Source organism: Choloepus didactylus, chromosome 4 (assembly GCF_015220235.1).
Source record: "Choloepus didactylus isolate mChoDid1 chromosome 4, mChoDid1.pri, whole genome shotgun sequence".
Lineage (NCBI taxonomy): Eukaryota > Metazoa > Chordata > Mammalia > Pilosa > Megalonychidae > Choloepus > Choloepus didactylus.
Genome location: NC_051310.1, coordinates 70,684,187 through 70,700,665, shown reverse-complemented (window position 1 = coordinate 70,700,665; position 16,479 = coordinate 70,684,187). Strand labels below are relative to the sequence as shown.

Sequence of the window (16,479 nt, the reverse complement as noted above, 5' to 3'; positions counted from 1 at the left end):
AAATACTAACCTGATAGTTAAATAACCAGAAATCTTCTGTTGGAATATGGAGAGTGATGGTGAACTGGCCGTTGCATCCCTAACCAATGGTGCCACTCACTGTCATCCTGTCCTTACTCTCCATGTGTGTCCTCTTGGGGAACTTACCTCACTCTGCTGCAATATCTTCTGAGGATAGCCTGATGCTGTCTCACTACAGCTTTGAAGCTGACTTGGGGCTTTATCATTTTCATTGAGTGTGAAGGGCTCACTCACAACTGTGGCAGTCTGAGCCATGGTCATTTTCTCTCCTATTTCATGGAAATGTTGGAAGAGACCATGTATATCACAGAGCTTCTAGTCTCCCTCAAAAAATTCACCATGAGATCCCAACTTGCCATTTTGTATTCTTTCTCTGCTTGTTACTTTATCTCCCAGCCTAGTTGTCAGACTTTGCAGCTCCTGCCACACCCTCCAGGGTCATTCATAAATTTGCAGAACAAATTTATCTCCTCCTCAGCTCCTATTTTCACGTATGCACATGCCAACTCATTATTAAGTACAGCAAAAGCCCTGATCTCTTATTCTGAACAGGTCCAATCAGTTAATTCACAGTTCTAATGAAAACAGTGAATGCTCTTCTGGATGGTGGTGGAAAGATGCAAAGATTTTTGTAAGATGTACCAAAGGAAAAGATTACAGTGGACCCCACGTCAAAAGGAGTTCCAGTGCCCTCAACCTCAGTCCCCAACTTGGGGTCTTGCTGTTGCTGAGCAGAAGGCATATGCCAGGCCCAATGAGAAGCCCTCACCCCATTTTCTTCTGTGGTTTTCTACAGTCTTGTTTTTGCAAGATTCTGAGGGCCTCTTTGCCTACTCCACTGAAAACCAAGAAGAGGTAAAATCTTGGCTCTTTACCAAGTGCTAAACTATAAGTCTGAGGAATGCATGATTGTGATGGTTAGGTTCATGTGTCAACTTGCTCAGGTGATGGTGCCCAGTTGTCTGACCAAGCAAGCACTGGCCTATCTGTTGCTACAAGGACATTTCATGGACTTAAATCATCAGTGCATTGATTGCATTTATGGATGATTACATCTGCATTTGGCTCTGCAACTTTCTAGAATGAGAGACATTTAATCTAATCAGTTGAAGGCTTTTAAGGGAGAGATGATGACTTGTGGTGTCAGAAGAGAGAACTTTTATCTACTTCAACCAGCCAGCCAGCCTCTTCTGAGGAATTCATCAGAGATCTTCATTGGATTGCCAGCTTGCCTCCTGCCCTATGGCATTTGTATTCATTTATCTCCATAGTTGCATGAGACACTTTTATAAAATCTCATATTTACAGATACCTCCTGTTGGTTCTGTTTCCCTACAGAACTCTAATACAATGACCAGCTTTCTAGAATCTATTTCCCTGCTTAACATTTCCTTGAGAAACCTTAGGATGTAAGCTGGCCTATAGTCTACTTCTACAGAAAGAAATAATAAAAAATGATTCATATATACCTTAAGCTGTTTTATCTTGAAAGTTATACATGCAGGCTCCTTTACTGGACCATTGATATAGGATCATATATTTGAGCACTGGCCACTATATTGGAGTCTTAATTTGTTATTTTTGTATAAGGCATGTCCACGGACAACACTAATCCCAGGTTTTTTTCTTTTTAAATCATGTAAACTTTTAAACACTTATAAAGTAATCTTACCTATGATTTTATCATAGCTAATCTTTCTTTGATTTCTCCCCAGTATTTTGTAGTTAAATTGGCCATCAGTAATTTGAATGCAAAAATCTTTAACACTGGCTTTTCTAGTCTTTCCAAAGTATTCAATTTAGTTTTCATGGAAAGAAACATGCAGTTTCTTTCATTCTGCACACATGTTCAAACAATTTAAGAGGTATAATTTTTTTAATATTGCATGTTCTGGTTTGCTAAATGCTGCTATTTTGCAAAATACAAGAAAAGGGTTGGCTTTTATAAAGGGGATTTATTGTTACAAATTTACAGCTCTAAGGCCATAAAAGTGTACAAACTAAAGCATCAACAAGATGGATACCTTCACTGAAGGAAGGCAGATGGCGTCCAGAACATGTTGGTCTGCTGGGAAGGTACATGGCAGGTATCTGCAGGTACTTTGCTCCTGGGTTGCATTTCAAATTGGTGTTCTCCAAAATATCTCTGGGCTTGTCTCTATTAGCTTCTCCAGAGCAAACTCTGGGTTAGCATCTGTTAGCTAAGCATCTACAAATGTCCTTCTGTCCACACCTCCATGCATCTCTAAGTGGCAGCATCAGCAAGCATCTCAGTTGGCTCATAGCTTAGAATATCCCTGGGCATTTTCATCTCTCTGCTCTCTGTGTAAGCTCCCTTTAAAAGACTCCAGTAGAGCACAGTCATCCCTCAGCAGAGGACCTAGGAGTGCACAGCCTGGAAGAGGGACCCACTCACAAGTCTCAGGGGCCATATGCCAATACCAAGGATTTGTGGGTCAGCAGAAGAGACAAACTGTGGCAAGACTGAACTGAAGGATTAGGCTATTGCAATAGCTTTTAATTTCCAGGAACACCTGGGAGATTTGATTATTAAAGCCACTCCCCCTCCCTAACCACTCAGACACATGCCCCATATGCAGGGCAGGCAACACCAACTACACACACAAGCTTGTTGCACCAATTGGACCCCAAAAGACTCACACCCCCACTCACCCCAAAGACAAAGTGGGGTAGAACTGGCTTGAGGGGAATAGGTGGCTCACAGATGCCATCTGCTGGTTAGAGAAGGTGTACTCCACAAAGCTGTAGATCTGACAAATTAGAGATAAGGGTTTGAATCAGTCTACATATCCTAAAAGAACCCTATCAAGTTAAGCAAATGCTAAGAGGCGAAAAACAACAGAAAATTTTAAAGCATATGAAAAAGCCAGACGATATGGATAAACCAAGCCCAAACACCCAAATCAAAAGATCAGAGGAGACACAGTACTTGGAGCACTTAATCAAAGAACTAAAGACAAACAACAAGAGCATGGTACAGGATATAAAGGACATGAAGAAGACCCTAGAAGAGCATAAAGAAGAAATTGCAAGAGTAAATGAAAAATATATGAACTTATGGAAAGAAAAGAAACTGTTGACCAAATTAAAAAGATTCTGGATACTCATAGTACAAGACTAGAGGAAGCTGAACAGTGAATCAGTGACCTAGAGGAGGACAGAATGGAAAATGAAAGCACAAAAGAAAGAATGGGAAAAAAAATTTTAAAAAATTGAAATGGACCTCAGATATGATAGATTATATAAAACGTCCAAATATAAGACTCTTTGGTATTCCAGAAGGGGAAGAGAAGTGTAAAGGCCTAGGAAGAGTATTCTAAGATGTTGTTGTGGAAAACTTCCCAAATCTTCTAAACACCATAAATACACAAATCATAAATGCCCAGCAAACTCCAAAATAAATAAATCCAAATAAACCCAGTCTGAGACATATTCTGATCAGACTGTCAAATAATGAAGAGAAGTAGCAAGTTCTGAAAGCTGCAAGAGAAAAACTATTCACTGCATACAAAGGAAACAGCATAAGACTAAGTAGTGACTACTCAGCAGCCACCATGGAGGCAAGAAGGCAGTGGCACAGTGGCATGACATATTTAAAATTCTGAGAGAGAAAAATTGCCAACCAAGAATTCTTTATCCAGCAAATCTCTCCTTCAAATTTGAGAAATTTTCACAGACAAACAAGTGCTGAGAGAATTTGCTAACAAGAGATCTGCCTTACTTGAGATACTAAAGGGAGTCCTACTGACAGAGAAACAAAGAAAGTAGAGAGATACATGGAGAAAGGTTCAGTACTAAAGAGATTCAGTATGGGTATGTTAAAGGACATTAAGAGAGAGAGGGAGAAAACATATCTGACAAAAATAAACCAAAGGATAAGATGACCGATTCAAGAAAAGCCTTCACAGTAATAATGTTGAATGTAAATGGATTAAACTCCCCAAGCAAAAGATATAGATTGGCAGAATGGATTAAAAAAAAAAAAACTATCAATATGTTGCATACAAGAGTCTCATCTTAGACACAGAAACACAAAGAAATTGAAAGTGAAAGGATGGAAAAGGATGTTTCATGCAAGCTACAGCCAAAAGAAAGCAGAAGCAGCAATATTAATCCCAGATAAAATAGACTTTAAATGCAAGGATGAGAGAGCAATTAAGGAAGGTGAATGATAACCCCATAAGAACAGATAAGCTATTGTGTATAAATTTTACATTTTGGTAATGCCCAGGAATGACTATGGTCTGTTAATTTCTGATGAGTATGGTAGGAAAAGGTTCACAGATATGTTGCTATATTTGGTTATTTTCTTGGGTAGAGTAGGAACATGTTGGAAGTAAAGTAGTTATCTTAGGTTAGATGTCTTTTTCTTACTCCCTTGTTATGGTTTCTTTGTAATGTTTTTTTTTATTGTATGTTTTCTTTAATTTTTTTTTTGATATAGTTGATTTTAAAAAAGAGTTAATTAAACTAAAAAAAAATGAAAAAAATATGCAGAACCCCCTTGAGGAGCTGGTGGAGAATGCAGGGGTGTTGGATTCCCCACCTTGATGGTTGCTGATGTGCTCACAGATGTAGGGAACTGGTGGTGTGATGGGCTGAGCCCTCCACCACAGGACTTTCCTTTAGGAAAAACTTAGGAAGACTGTTGCTGCAAAGGAAAGGCTAGGCCTCCCTATAATTGTGCCTAAGAGCCTCCTCCCAAATGCCTCATTGTTGCTCAGATGTGGCCCTCTCTCTCTGGCTAAGCCAAATTGGCAGGTGAAATCACTTCCCTCCCCCCTATGTGGGATGTGACACCCAGGGGAGTGAATCTCCCTGGCAATGTGGAATATGACTCCCAGGGAGGAATCTAGACCCAGCATCGTGGCATGGAGCACATCTTGACCAAAAGGGGGATGTGAAAGGAAATGAAATAAGCTTCAGTGGCAGAGAGATTCCAAAAGGAGCCGAGAGGTCACTCTGGTGGGCAGTGTTACACACAATACAGACAACCCTTTCTAGGTTCTAGTGAATTGGAATAGCTAGCAGTAAATACCTGAAACTATCAAACTACAACCCAGAACCCATGAATCTTTAAGACAATTGTATAAGCTCATGAGGGGTGACAATGTGATTGGGAAAGCCATATGGACCACACTCCCCTTTGTCTAGTTTATGGATGGATGAGTAGAAAAATGGGGAAGAAAAAAAAAGGGGGCACCCAGTGTTCTTTTTTACTTTAATTGTTCTTTTTCACTTTAATTTTTATTCTTATTTTTTGAGTGTGGTAATGAAAACATCAAAAATTAATTTGGTGATGAATACACAACTATATAATGGTACTGTAAACAATTTCATGTATGCTTTCTTTTGTATGACTGCATGGTAGGTGAATATATCTCAATGAAAATGAATTTTAAAAAAAGACTCCAGTGTTCTAATCAAGACCTACCCTGAATGGGTGGGGTCAAATCTCCATGGAAATATCCAATCAAGAGGCCATACTCTAATCAAAAAGATTAATCAATCTGCCCCCACAAGATTGTATTAAAGAATATTGCTTTCCAGAGGGCATAGTATATCCAAACCAGCACATTCCAAAAAGATATATTCTTTCTGAATACAAAATACATTCATCCCATCACAATATCACAAAAACTTAAATCATTCAGTAACAATAAGTAAGTACAAAATCTTATCAAAACCAGTAACAGTAACAGACATGGTCTGTCCTACAGCAAAATTCCCGTCTAGCTGTGGACCTGTAAAACTTAGAACAAGTTATCTGCTGACAGTATACAAAGGAGGGACAGTCATAAGATAAGTGTTCCAGTTGCCATAGGGAGAAACTGAAAGGAAAACAGGGGTTCATGGGATCAAAACAGTTCCTAAAAACTGCAGAGCCAACTCCATTAGATTTCAAAGTCTGAGAGCCATGTATAAAATGGTGTTTCATCTTTGGGACTTGAGAGAGCAGGAATCTAGCTCTTTTTAAGGGCCTTCATGATGACCCTTTTCTCTCCAAATGCTGGGGTGAGTGTTCCAACATATCTATGCATTGGGAAGTCCACCTTCTTCTTGACCCTCAAATATTTGGGCACCACCCAGACTCTGCCTCTTTGGGGCAAAGGCCTCTCCCTGAACAGTGGGGTGGTGGCCAAGCTCTCTCCAATCCCTGGGGAATGTTCTCCACCCTCTCTTAGGCCTGGGATGACAGCCCTCTTCCTGAATATCAAGTTTGAAGGCCCACCCTCTGCCTCTTGGACAAACTCACCGTTTCCATGTGCATGGGCAGGTCTGCTCTCCCTGCCTGAGACCTCTTGGCTCCAGACCTCAATTTCCATGGTTCTGTATTTGCAGAAATTTTTCCTTCAATTTGTCCCTTCTCCATCCCCTCCAGTCCAGACCAGCAGTGGTTTCATTTATACAGCTCTCACAAGAAATTTGTCAGCTTGGTATGAAGCATACAGGGATCAAAGCCATCAGACAATAGGACTTTCCACAAATCCTTTCTGGAAAACTCATTTCCCAATCCTGGCTTTTACTGAAATGGTGGTTGGGTTCTCTGGTTAAATCCTCACATGGGGCATTATCCTCTGGGGTCTCACTTTCTGGAAGCCCAGAATTTTCCCAACTATCAATTACTTGTTTCTTTATACACAAGAGTTCATTTACTAGGTTATCTCTTTCCTCTCACATTTTACTATAAACTGCAAGAAGCCAGGTTGCATTTTCCACTTTTAGTTTGGAGATCTCTTTAGCTAAGTATCCCAGCTCATCACTTTCAAATTCTTGCCTTCCATAAAACACCAGGACTCAGTTTTGCCAAATTATCTGCCACTTTAAAACAAGGTTTGCCTCTTCCAGTTTGCAACAACATTCAACATTTCTGTCTAAGGCCTTGTTGGAAACATCTTTATAGTCTGTATTTCTATCAATAGTCTCTTCAAAGCCATCTAGGGCTTTTTTATCAAGTGTCCCACAATTCTTCCAGAATCATCCCCTTATCCATTTATAAAGCCATTCTGACATGTTTGGTATTTGCAAACTCAGCAGCACCCCACTTCTCTGGTACCAAAATCTGTTCTGGTTTGCTAATGCTGCTATTATGCAAATACCAGAAAAAGGTTGGCTTTTATAAAGGTAATTTATTAAGTTATAAATTTACAGTTCTAAGGCCATAAAAGTGTACAAACTAAGGTACCAACAGAGGATAACTTCACTAAAGAAAGGCAGAAAGTGTCCAGAACATGTCTGTCTGCTGGGAAGGCACATGGCAGGCATCTGCTGGTACTTTGCTCCTGGGTTGCATTTCAAAATGGTGTTCTCCAAAATATCTCTGGGCTTGTCTCTCTTAGCTTCTCCAGAGCAAACTCTGGACTAGCATCTGTTAGCTAAGCATCTACAAATGTCCTGTCTGTATCTCCAAGCATCTCAAAATATCAGTATCAGCAAGCATCTCAGTTGGCTTCTAGCTTAGCATATCCCTGGGCATTTTCATCTCTCTGCTCTCTGTGTAAGCTCCCTTTAAAAGACTCCAGTAAACTAACCCCTGAATGGGTGGGTCAAATCTCCATGGAAATAGGCAATCAAGAGGCCACACCCTAATCAAAAAGAGTAATCAATCTGCCCCCACAAGATTGCATTAAAGAATATGGCTTTCTGGGGGACATAGTGTATCCAAACCAGCACATTGCATAATTGAAAAAGCAAGTTTAACTGGAATAAACAATTTGGGGTTCAATCCCAGCCCATTCTCACTAAGAAAATATTCTCCTGATATGAGCTGCTGTTGGTGGGTATATCTGAGAGTATCTTACTAGCCCTGTGCATCACTCTGTGTTCATTTAGAGGGATTGGAGAATACTGACCAAATAGAGTACAGTTAAGTGCAGAACCAGCAACAGAACTTCTACTGTCTTTACATACATGAAAAACTATTGGTCCAGAATCCTGATTTTAGTCATGCTCCAAAAACAAAACAAAATAAAACAAAAAAGTAAAAACAACAACAAAAATCCTTGAATTACCATGATTCATTTTTTTTTCAGAGGACAGAGATCATTGTAAATAACAAAATGCTCTGTTTCTCCACATTTGTTTGCATTTTCTCTGGACTGTAGCCCTTTGGAAGGAACACCAGGCCAGGCTGTAGGAGCATGGTACAGCACAGAATGTATAGCTGGGTGTGCATTCATCTGGCTGTGCTTTTGTTCTCCAACACCTTTTGAAATTAGGCTTATCCATATGACTCATTTCATGAATGCAATGTAAGCAGCAGTGATGAGTGTCACTTACAGGTTAAGCTTTTAGAGAGCCAGGAGGACCTTTGCATCACCCTCCTCCCTCTATCATAGCTGCTGACAATGTTCCTGACATGCATCCCAGAGTGAGGCACTCCAAGCAGAGCCCTGCAGACCTGTGAAGACAGGCAGTGCAAGCAAGCAGGAACCTCTGTGTGTAAATTGTGGAGTTTGGGGGATTGTTTGTCCCCACATCATCAACTAGCCTTTCCTGCAAAAATGTTGTTTGAATGTTTGAGTGAACAGGCAAATCATGATAGCCCTGGAGATGCTAGAAAGGTGAACAACCATATATCTTAAAATTTGCATACATCAAACTTTAATAATTCAGTTTTCATCCCTTAGTTAAACATACAATTGGGAATTTACTTTTAGGAAATAGGAAAACACAAGTTTGATTTGGCAGCATCTGTGAATACTAGAATTCTTGGGTGGTCTATGAAGACATTTATGATCTACTGTGTTTTCTCATAGGAGAACTAGGAATTATTTTCAGTTGTCACAGAAAGATTTACTGTTACCTCTACCCCCAGGCTGGACTCCCAGATTATGGATTATTGACTTGGCAGCACTACACTTATCCCAAAATTTTTGCTGCTTATAGCCATTTGCATTTCTTTGGCATTTTTCTGGCAAATTTCTGTCTCCATTTTACAGCCTTGAATTGATAACACCACAGGCCAGTATCAGGATCATCTTAGGTTCTAACAAGGCTGAGTACAGCCTCCAGTTATGAACAAGACGACAGAGAGTTCCCTGGATACCATCCCAAGAGAAGGAAGTCATTTCCTCTGGGAACTCTTAAATTAATCCATAGCACTTAAATTATGCTAGATGGTGTTTCTTAGATTAAGCTAGCTTTGATGCATTCTCCAAAGCCTTTAATATTTGTTACTGAGGAAATAATCTCCTGATCTTTTAATGGGGATCCAGAAATACTTCCTCTCAAACTATGTGGAAGGAGTGTGCATCTTCTTACAATATTGAATTAGTGAAAGTGCAATCATTTTAAAAGCAAATTTGAATGACTCACGTACCCCTAAGTCAGTGAACCACAGGGACCTCTAGTCAGTTAAGCCCTTGGGGAAAATTCTCCATCCAGCACTGTCCCTATGCATCCTTTTCTATAGAAGACACCTGGAGCATCCAGCCCATTATCTGTTCTATTGATTTTTATTCTACAGCTGGTACCAACTACATTTTATTCTGTTCCTTTGCCCCCTAAGGCTAGCATTGGAATAAGTTCTTCCTTCTGCATCTACTTCTCCTTTTCTGCTGCCTGGATGAGGCATAATGCCAACTTTTTATTTTAAGAATTTTATTATTCTCCAGATGGAAATGAAGAGAAATAAAGTAAAAAGTACAAAACTTTGGGGCAAGTTAAACAATGTAAGCAGTCTCACAATGTCCTTGTAGTTCTTATTCTATGGTTTGGCCAAAATGAAAATGGAAGTGGACTTGCCAGCCCTTTCCCTTGGTTCTCTGGCCAGATTGTCCCTCTTTTCATCCTGAAGGAGAAGCCTTGAGTCCTTCTGTGGCTCACTTCTCCCTATCTGTCCATTTCCTTTATGGATGGTTAGCTTCTTGAGCAAGGGTTGCTTCTTTCCCACATTTGGATCTCCATGTCCAAGCCCAATGTCCAGTAAGTACTAGCTACCCAATAAATGCTTATTGAATAACATGTATTCTCCTTGTGAGAACATTCTCATAATTTAAATTATTAAAACATTACAGTTTACACTTCTAGAAGGGTGGAATGAGGAACACCATAAATCTACCTTTCTATAAAGGCAAGGGAAATGGTTAAAATTGTCAAAATCAGCTTTTTTAGAATTCTGGAAATTATTCAACTTCTTGTATTAACCTGGGGAGTGTTTATTCAAGAAAAAATGTTGAACCTTGATAAGAGCATCAGAGTTTGTGGCATTCTAACTTGACTAAACCACTCTTTCTCCAAAGTTCTGCAGTAGACTTGTAAAACAGCAGCTTCTTGATCACTGGTTTGCAGCCACTGTTGGGAGACTAGGTTTGGAATTCCTGAGAAAGTCCCATTGTCACTATGTGACTGTCTCACAGGTCTGTGGAAAAGCCCCATTTTCAGAGCATTATCTTTATTTGACCCGATGTGAAGTTCCACTCTATGGATAATGCTCTTTCCCTGCAGTGTTTGTTGAAAACAATCATCAGCAATTATTTAACATTGCAAATTCCCAAAGCTGCAACACAAGTTGGAATAAACAAGAGACTAGCCAAAAAGTTAAAAGGAAGATCTGGAGAATGAGATGTCCACAGAGGCTTTTAAAGCCTCTGACACATTCCTGTGGATTTAGAAGTCTGCACACATACAGGCCCTGTGCTGGCAAGAAGTGAAGATTAGACTTCCAGGGTACATGGCTGAGTAGGGAGCTCCAGGACTCAGTTCTCTCACCAAAACATCTATTAAACAGTCAGGAATAGTCTGAAACAGTTATTTTGAAACTCCAGAGGCCAGAAGAAAGTGGTACAGCATCCAGGGAAGAGTGAGAGGAAGAGGATTATAAATTATGGTAAAGGTCTGTAAATTGCTCTCTCTGTGTTGTGGCTCCTGGTGCCCATTCCCCACTCTTGTGGCAGACCACCACAGGGTCCTTGGCTATCTGCTCATGATAGAAAGGGACATAAAAGTCTTCTTCCCCAAGAACAGGGAGCACAGCCAATTGCTGATAATGACTTTGTTAGCAAATTTGGATTCCTGGTTCATGGCTCAGAATCCTCCTTGTCAGGGGTGGGGGAGGTGGAGATTTAAGGATGCTATGTTTGCTCAGGGCTGTGGGGGACAGTTAGTTGAAGGGCTGCATTTGCAAGAAAGGCCAGGAAAACTCAGCTTCAAGGAGCCATAGGAGAAGCTTTTGGAGCCCTTCCTGATCCTCAACCCAGAGCACTTTGGAGCTGGTCTGTGCCCCCTTTGTGGGTCTCTGGCCCTCTTTTGTCTGGAAAAGACTGACATGGGAAAGTCCTCTCAGGGGTGACCCTACTCCCAGAATTTATCCTCAGATAAAAGCAACATGAGACAAAGAAAGGAGTGTAAAAAACTACAGTGACAGGCAGTCTAGAACACAGGTCTGTTAGCATCAAATATCCAGGAGAGAGAGGTTTGTCTCCTTGGAAACTGGGGGGGGGGGGGGCAACAAAAATCCTGTAAACAGGGAAAATTGGAAACAACTAACAAGCAAAAGTCCAGGATAAGACAGAGATCCAGAAATACAGGGGAAACCCTGCATACTGCATTTGCCTTGGGCAGACCTTCCAGGTAGGAGGCGTGAAGCTCAAGAAAATATCTCTCTTATCACCAACTGTTTACAAAACCAAGAAACAGGCATCTCATGGAATAAATCACGGAGTTAACATTTTAAAATATTAAAAGGTACCGTGTGCAACAAAAGAGTACAAGACAAACAGAGAAACAGGAAACGATGGCCCATCCAAAGGAAGAGGATAAAAAACTGGAAAACCCTAGTGGAGAATATGGGAATCCGGAATACAGAAAGCCTTTAAAAATGATCTTTATAATGAGCCCAAAGGTCATGTAGCTTCTGGGTGAATGCAGCAGATCTCCATGCAAGCTGAACCCTCTCTTGGAGAGCAACAATGACAAAACCAACAATGTGAGCCCTCTGTTGGAGGTACAGCTGAGCAACTTGGAAGTGAAGAGCTTTCATCATGTTGGTGATGAAAGTTTCAGCCAAGGCAAAAAATGACATTTTTAGCAGAAGCACAGTGGGCCTCTCCAGTACCTGAGGAGTGACTCAAAAGAAGGGCCATATGTCTCCATCCTTCTCACCTACAGCCATGGGAACACAGTCCAGCTACAGCTGGAGAAACTGGAACCCCGTATGTACCCAGTGATTGTTGCTCAGGACTCAAACATTCTCTACCCTTCCACTGTATGGGACTTCATCAATAAAAAAGTCACAGTGGGGCTCGATGGCCCCAAACATATTCACCCATCTTTCAAAACCATAGTGACCCTTTTTGGGCATGATTGTGCCCCAAAGACTCTGTTGGTCTCTGAGGTCACCCACCAAGCCCCTAGCCCTAACCCAGTGGCACTATAACTATTAGGATAAGCACAGTTCACTTTGTGAAGGCCCCAAGATCTCAAGATTTGTATGTTTCCCCATATGGCAAATTAGGAGGTCAAAGCCAATGATTAAGCCAAAGTTGTGAGATGATTCCAGATGTAGCTGGGCAAGGTAAGCTGCTTCATATTCCCCATCACCTCCCACAATGCCAATGAGCTCTCCAACTTCTTGTTGAGGGACCAGGTGAAAGATGACCAGGAGGCCAATTTGACTCAGTTCTGCATCCAGCCTCCTCAGCTGTCACCCAGAAGTGCATGAAACCATCCAGGCAGAGAAAGATTCTCAAGAAGAATGAAGTTGGAAATATAATTTTGTCCCTATTTGCTGCCACCACAAAGTACCAATTTTTCAGCACCAGCCCATATCCAGTCTCAAGTTTGGCAAGTTGCTCAGGATCATGGTGAGGCAGGACAAGAACCAGTACCTGCTGGAGTACAAGAAGGGTGACATGATAGCTTTGCTTAGTGAGGAGATTAGACTGAAGGGGAAGCTCTGGACCAAGGAATAACATCAGCTACCACCAGGGGGAAATTGGCCTCATGCACTCCAACTATATGCTTGTGGTTGGGAAGGTCAAGCCAAGCTTTTTCTCTAGACACAAACTGAGCACTGCAGTGCTGCAGGAACAGATTCCGAGACACTGCATGTTCCTAGCCTATATCCATGCCTCTGTGAGGACCTGCTCATGGAAAACATCAGCAGCTGGCACATCTTTGCAGATGCCCTGGGCTACACAAATCTGCTGTTCACCATGTTTTTTTTTTTTTTTTTTTTTTTTCAGGGCAGAATTGAATAGTGAGCCTGAGAAGATGGCATCTGGAAAAGTTGAAAGAGAAAAAGAGGAATGTAACAAAATGGAGAACAAAGACAGAAAATCCTTCCAGAAGGAACTAATCATGGCCTCACTGAAGATGGGACTACCAGGGACTGGAGGTCAGACTCCTCCAGGACTTTGTATTCCTGACCACAGTTGTTGAGGTAGCTCAGTGCTGGAAAGCTTGCCAAGGTCTCCAGGCAACATATGGATACATATGAGTCACCCCACCAGGAAGGGAATGGAATAGTGGACAGTGAGGCCATGTGGAAACCCACATATGACTTCTTATTAACTGGAGCCACCAGATTGAGTACAGCTACTGGGAAATCATCCAAGAGCTTCACATTGGCCTGAACAAGATGAAAAATTCATAAGTGAGTTCTGGAAACACCTCCTGGGATCTCTCATCCTGGTTAACTCCCTGGATATCCTGAGAGCAGCCCTGTGGACCAGGATAGCTTTGTGATTTAAACAGGTTCCATCTACCACTCTCCCAAAGGTTTGTGCTGGATGCCCACACAGTCACTGAGGAGCTGGGAAGGTAGGCAGAGAAGCTTCTCATACAGATTCTGGCTCACTCCAGGCTGGGCCCACACTCAGGGGTCAAGTATATGCAATGCTCCATTCTTCTCCTCTAACTCAGGGAAGGCTAACGGAATTTTCTATGGCAGATTATTGCTAATAAAACAGCTTTCTATTTGTTAACTATAAATTTACATTTAAAATCACTTTTTTAAGGTATGGGGGGAAGGGACATATGAGGTAGTATCTAATTTTTTAATGGACTGTAGATGTAAAAAAGAAAAACCACTTTATCAGGGCAGATGCTTTTGAGTTTTTTTATGTTGTATAAAGACCCTTTTAAATTATGTTACAGAATTAAATATGCATCTAAAGGTCACAAAGGGTATTTCTGACTCCTAGCCACATTTTGCATTTCAGCACTTAGAAAGGCAATTGTTTGAGTGTTGGACCTTCTTTACTCTGTACATGTAAAGAGGTGCATCAAATAGGAAAAGTGTTTTTCAGTAAATGAGTATTGCTGATGTCCATTCTTTCTGAGAATACCCTATGCCCTACTTCCACCTCTTATTTTATTGTCCATCATACTTTTTTTTCATGTTATAGTGGATGACAATTCAAAACACCTTTTGAGGGCTTCAGTGGGCAGAGTTAATTCCAACATTAGCAATTAGGTGCTGTTGAGGTGTTTCTGCCAGTAGATTAGAAAGCAGTTGGGAGTCAAATTTCTTTATGGGGGTGTTCCAGCTCAGAACCTCAGACCCTGCCTGTGTGCATAGTCATTCAAAAGAACAATGCCATTTGAGAATGAGGTGGCCTCTGAAGCTCTGAGGCCTCATTGTAATGTTTCTCCTTTGGAGGCAGATGAGATTTTCCTGTAGTGATCACAACCATGAGAGCCACCAAACTTTCTGGCACTCACTGTAAATACTGTGGTTAATTCATGTACTGGCATGCCATGGAGACCTCTGTTATTTGCCCAACTCTCTACTTCATTCCATCTAAAATTTAATCCTTATCTCTTCTTGGTACCCATGTATCCTTGGAAATAAATAGTATAAGAGAAAACCATTTTGATTGCACTGTATAAAGATTTATCTAAGCAGGATGAACATTTTCTAAACATGAAATTGTTCCCCACCTAAAATCAGAGACTTCATAAAGTGTTGTATTAATAAATTGAACTTTAAGGTTGTAGACAAATATGGATAAATGCAGGCATATCCACACTTGATGAATTGTTTGCATTGTAGTTATGAGACGAGAAGAAAGCAGGCATCAGAACTGGTGAAATATTTGGAAAATCAACAGAGTGAGGTGACCTCAGGAACACACTGTATTTGTCTGCAGTGATGTTGGGCCATTTGGGATCGCTGGATCTCATTCTCTATATCTACTTTCTTGAAATGTGTTAATTACTCAGTGTAATCAATTATCTCTTATTGGGCCCAAACATTGTTATGTATCTACTGATTCAGATACTGAAGACCAACAGACTGAAAACAAAACAAACAAAAATATACTAAAATATTTTATGCTGCAAAAACCAGGACACACATTCACCAATCAGCACATAAAATAATCTAAAATTATGCTTTCTTGACTCTTCTCCCATCATTTTTTTTCCAGAAATTGTCCCTCACCTTTTTATCAAAGAAGAAACAAAACCAGTTGCACTTTAAACCATGGATATTTTTCCTCAGGAATTCCAACTAGTTTCCTATGCAATGTGTCTTGTAGCACAAATTAAATCCTAACAAAGGTTGCCATGAATTTTATTTGGATTTTTTTTTTAATGGGCAGAAGATTTGAGTAGACATTTATCCAAAGAAGATATAAAAATGGCTGAAAAGCAGATGAAAAGATGCTCAACATCATTAGCTATTAGGGAAATGCAAATCAAAACCACAATGAGATATCATTTCATACCCAGAATGGCTACTATTGAAAAAAAAAACAGAAAACTCCAAGTGTTGGAGAAGATGTGGAGAAATAGAAACTCTCATTCATTGCTGGTGCAAATGTAAAATGATGCAGCTGCTGTGGAAGACAGTTTGGCGGCTTCTCAGAAAGCTAAGTATAGAATTACCATATGGGTCAGAAATCCTGCTACTAGGTATATACCCAGAAGAATGGTAAGTAGGGACTCAGATATTTGCACACCAATGTTCATAGTCGCATTATTCACAATTGCCAAAAGATGTAAGCAACCCAAGTGTCCATCAACTTGTGAATGGATAAACAAAATGTGGTATATATATACACAATGGAATATTAGTCAGCCCTAAAAGGTAATGATGTCCCAATGTATGCAACAACATGAATGAAATTTGAGGACATTAGGTTGGGTGAAATAAGCCATAGAGTTAGAATTTAATCTAACCCACAAATAAAATCTAACTCAGAATTAAAATTTAGATTATAGTTTACCAGGAGATACATTGGGTTTAGGGAATCAGGAGTTTGTGCTTAATTTGTACAGAATTTCTCTTTAGGTTGATTAAAAAGGTTTGGGAATGGATAGTGCTGAGAGTAGCATAATATAACATAATATTGTGAGTGTAATAACAGCACTGAATTATATACATGAATGTGATTAAATGGGGAAACTTCAAGTTGTATATGTTATTCGAGTAAAAATTATAGGACTCTATAACACAGTGAACCCTATTGTAGATGATGATCTCTAGTT

At 40.4% G+C, this 16,479-nt stretch overlaps 1 pseudogene; it reads left to right on the top strand.

The window, feature by feature from the left end:
- The first annotated feature begins 657 nt into the window (after window positions 1–657).
- Window positions 658–13,736, top strand: LOC119532682 (annotated as a pseudogene).
- Window positions 13,737–16,479: the final 2,743 nt, after the last annotated feature.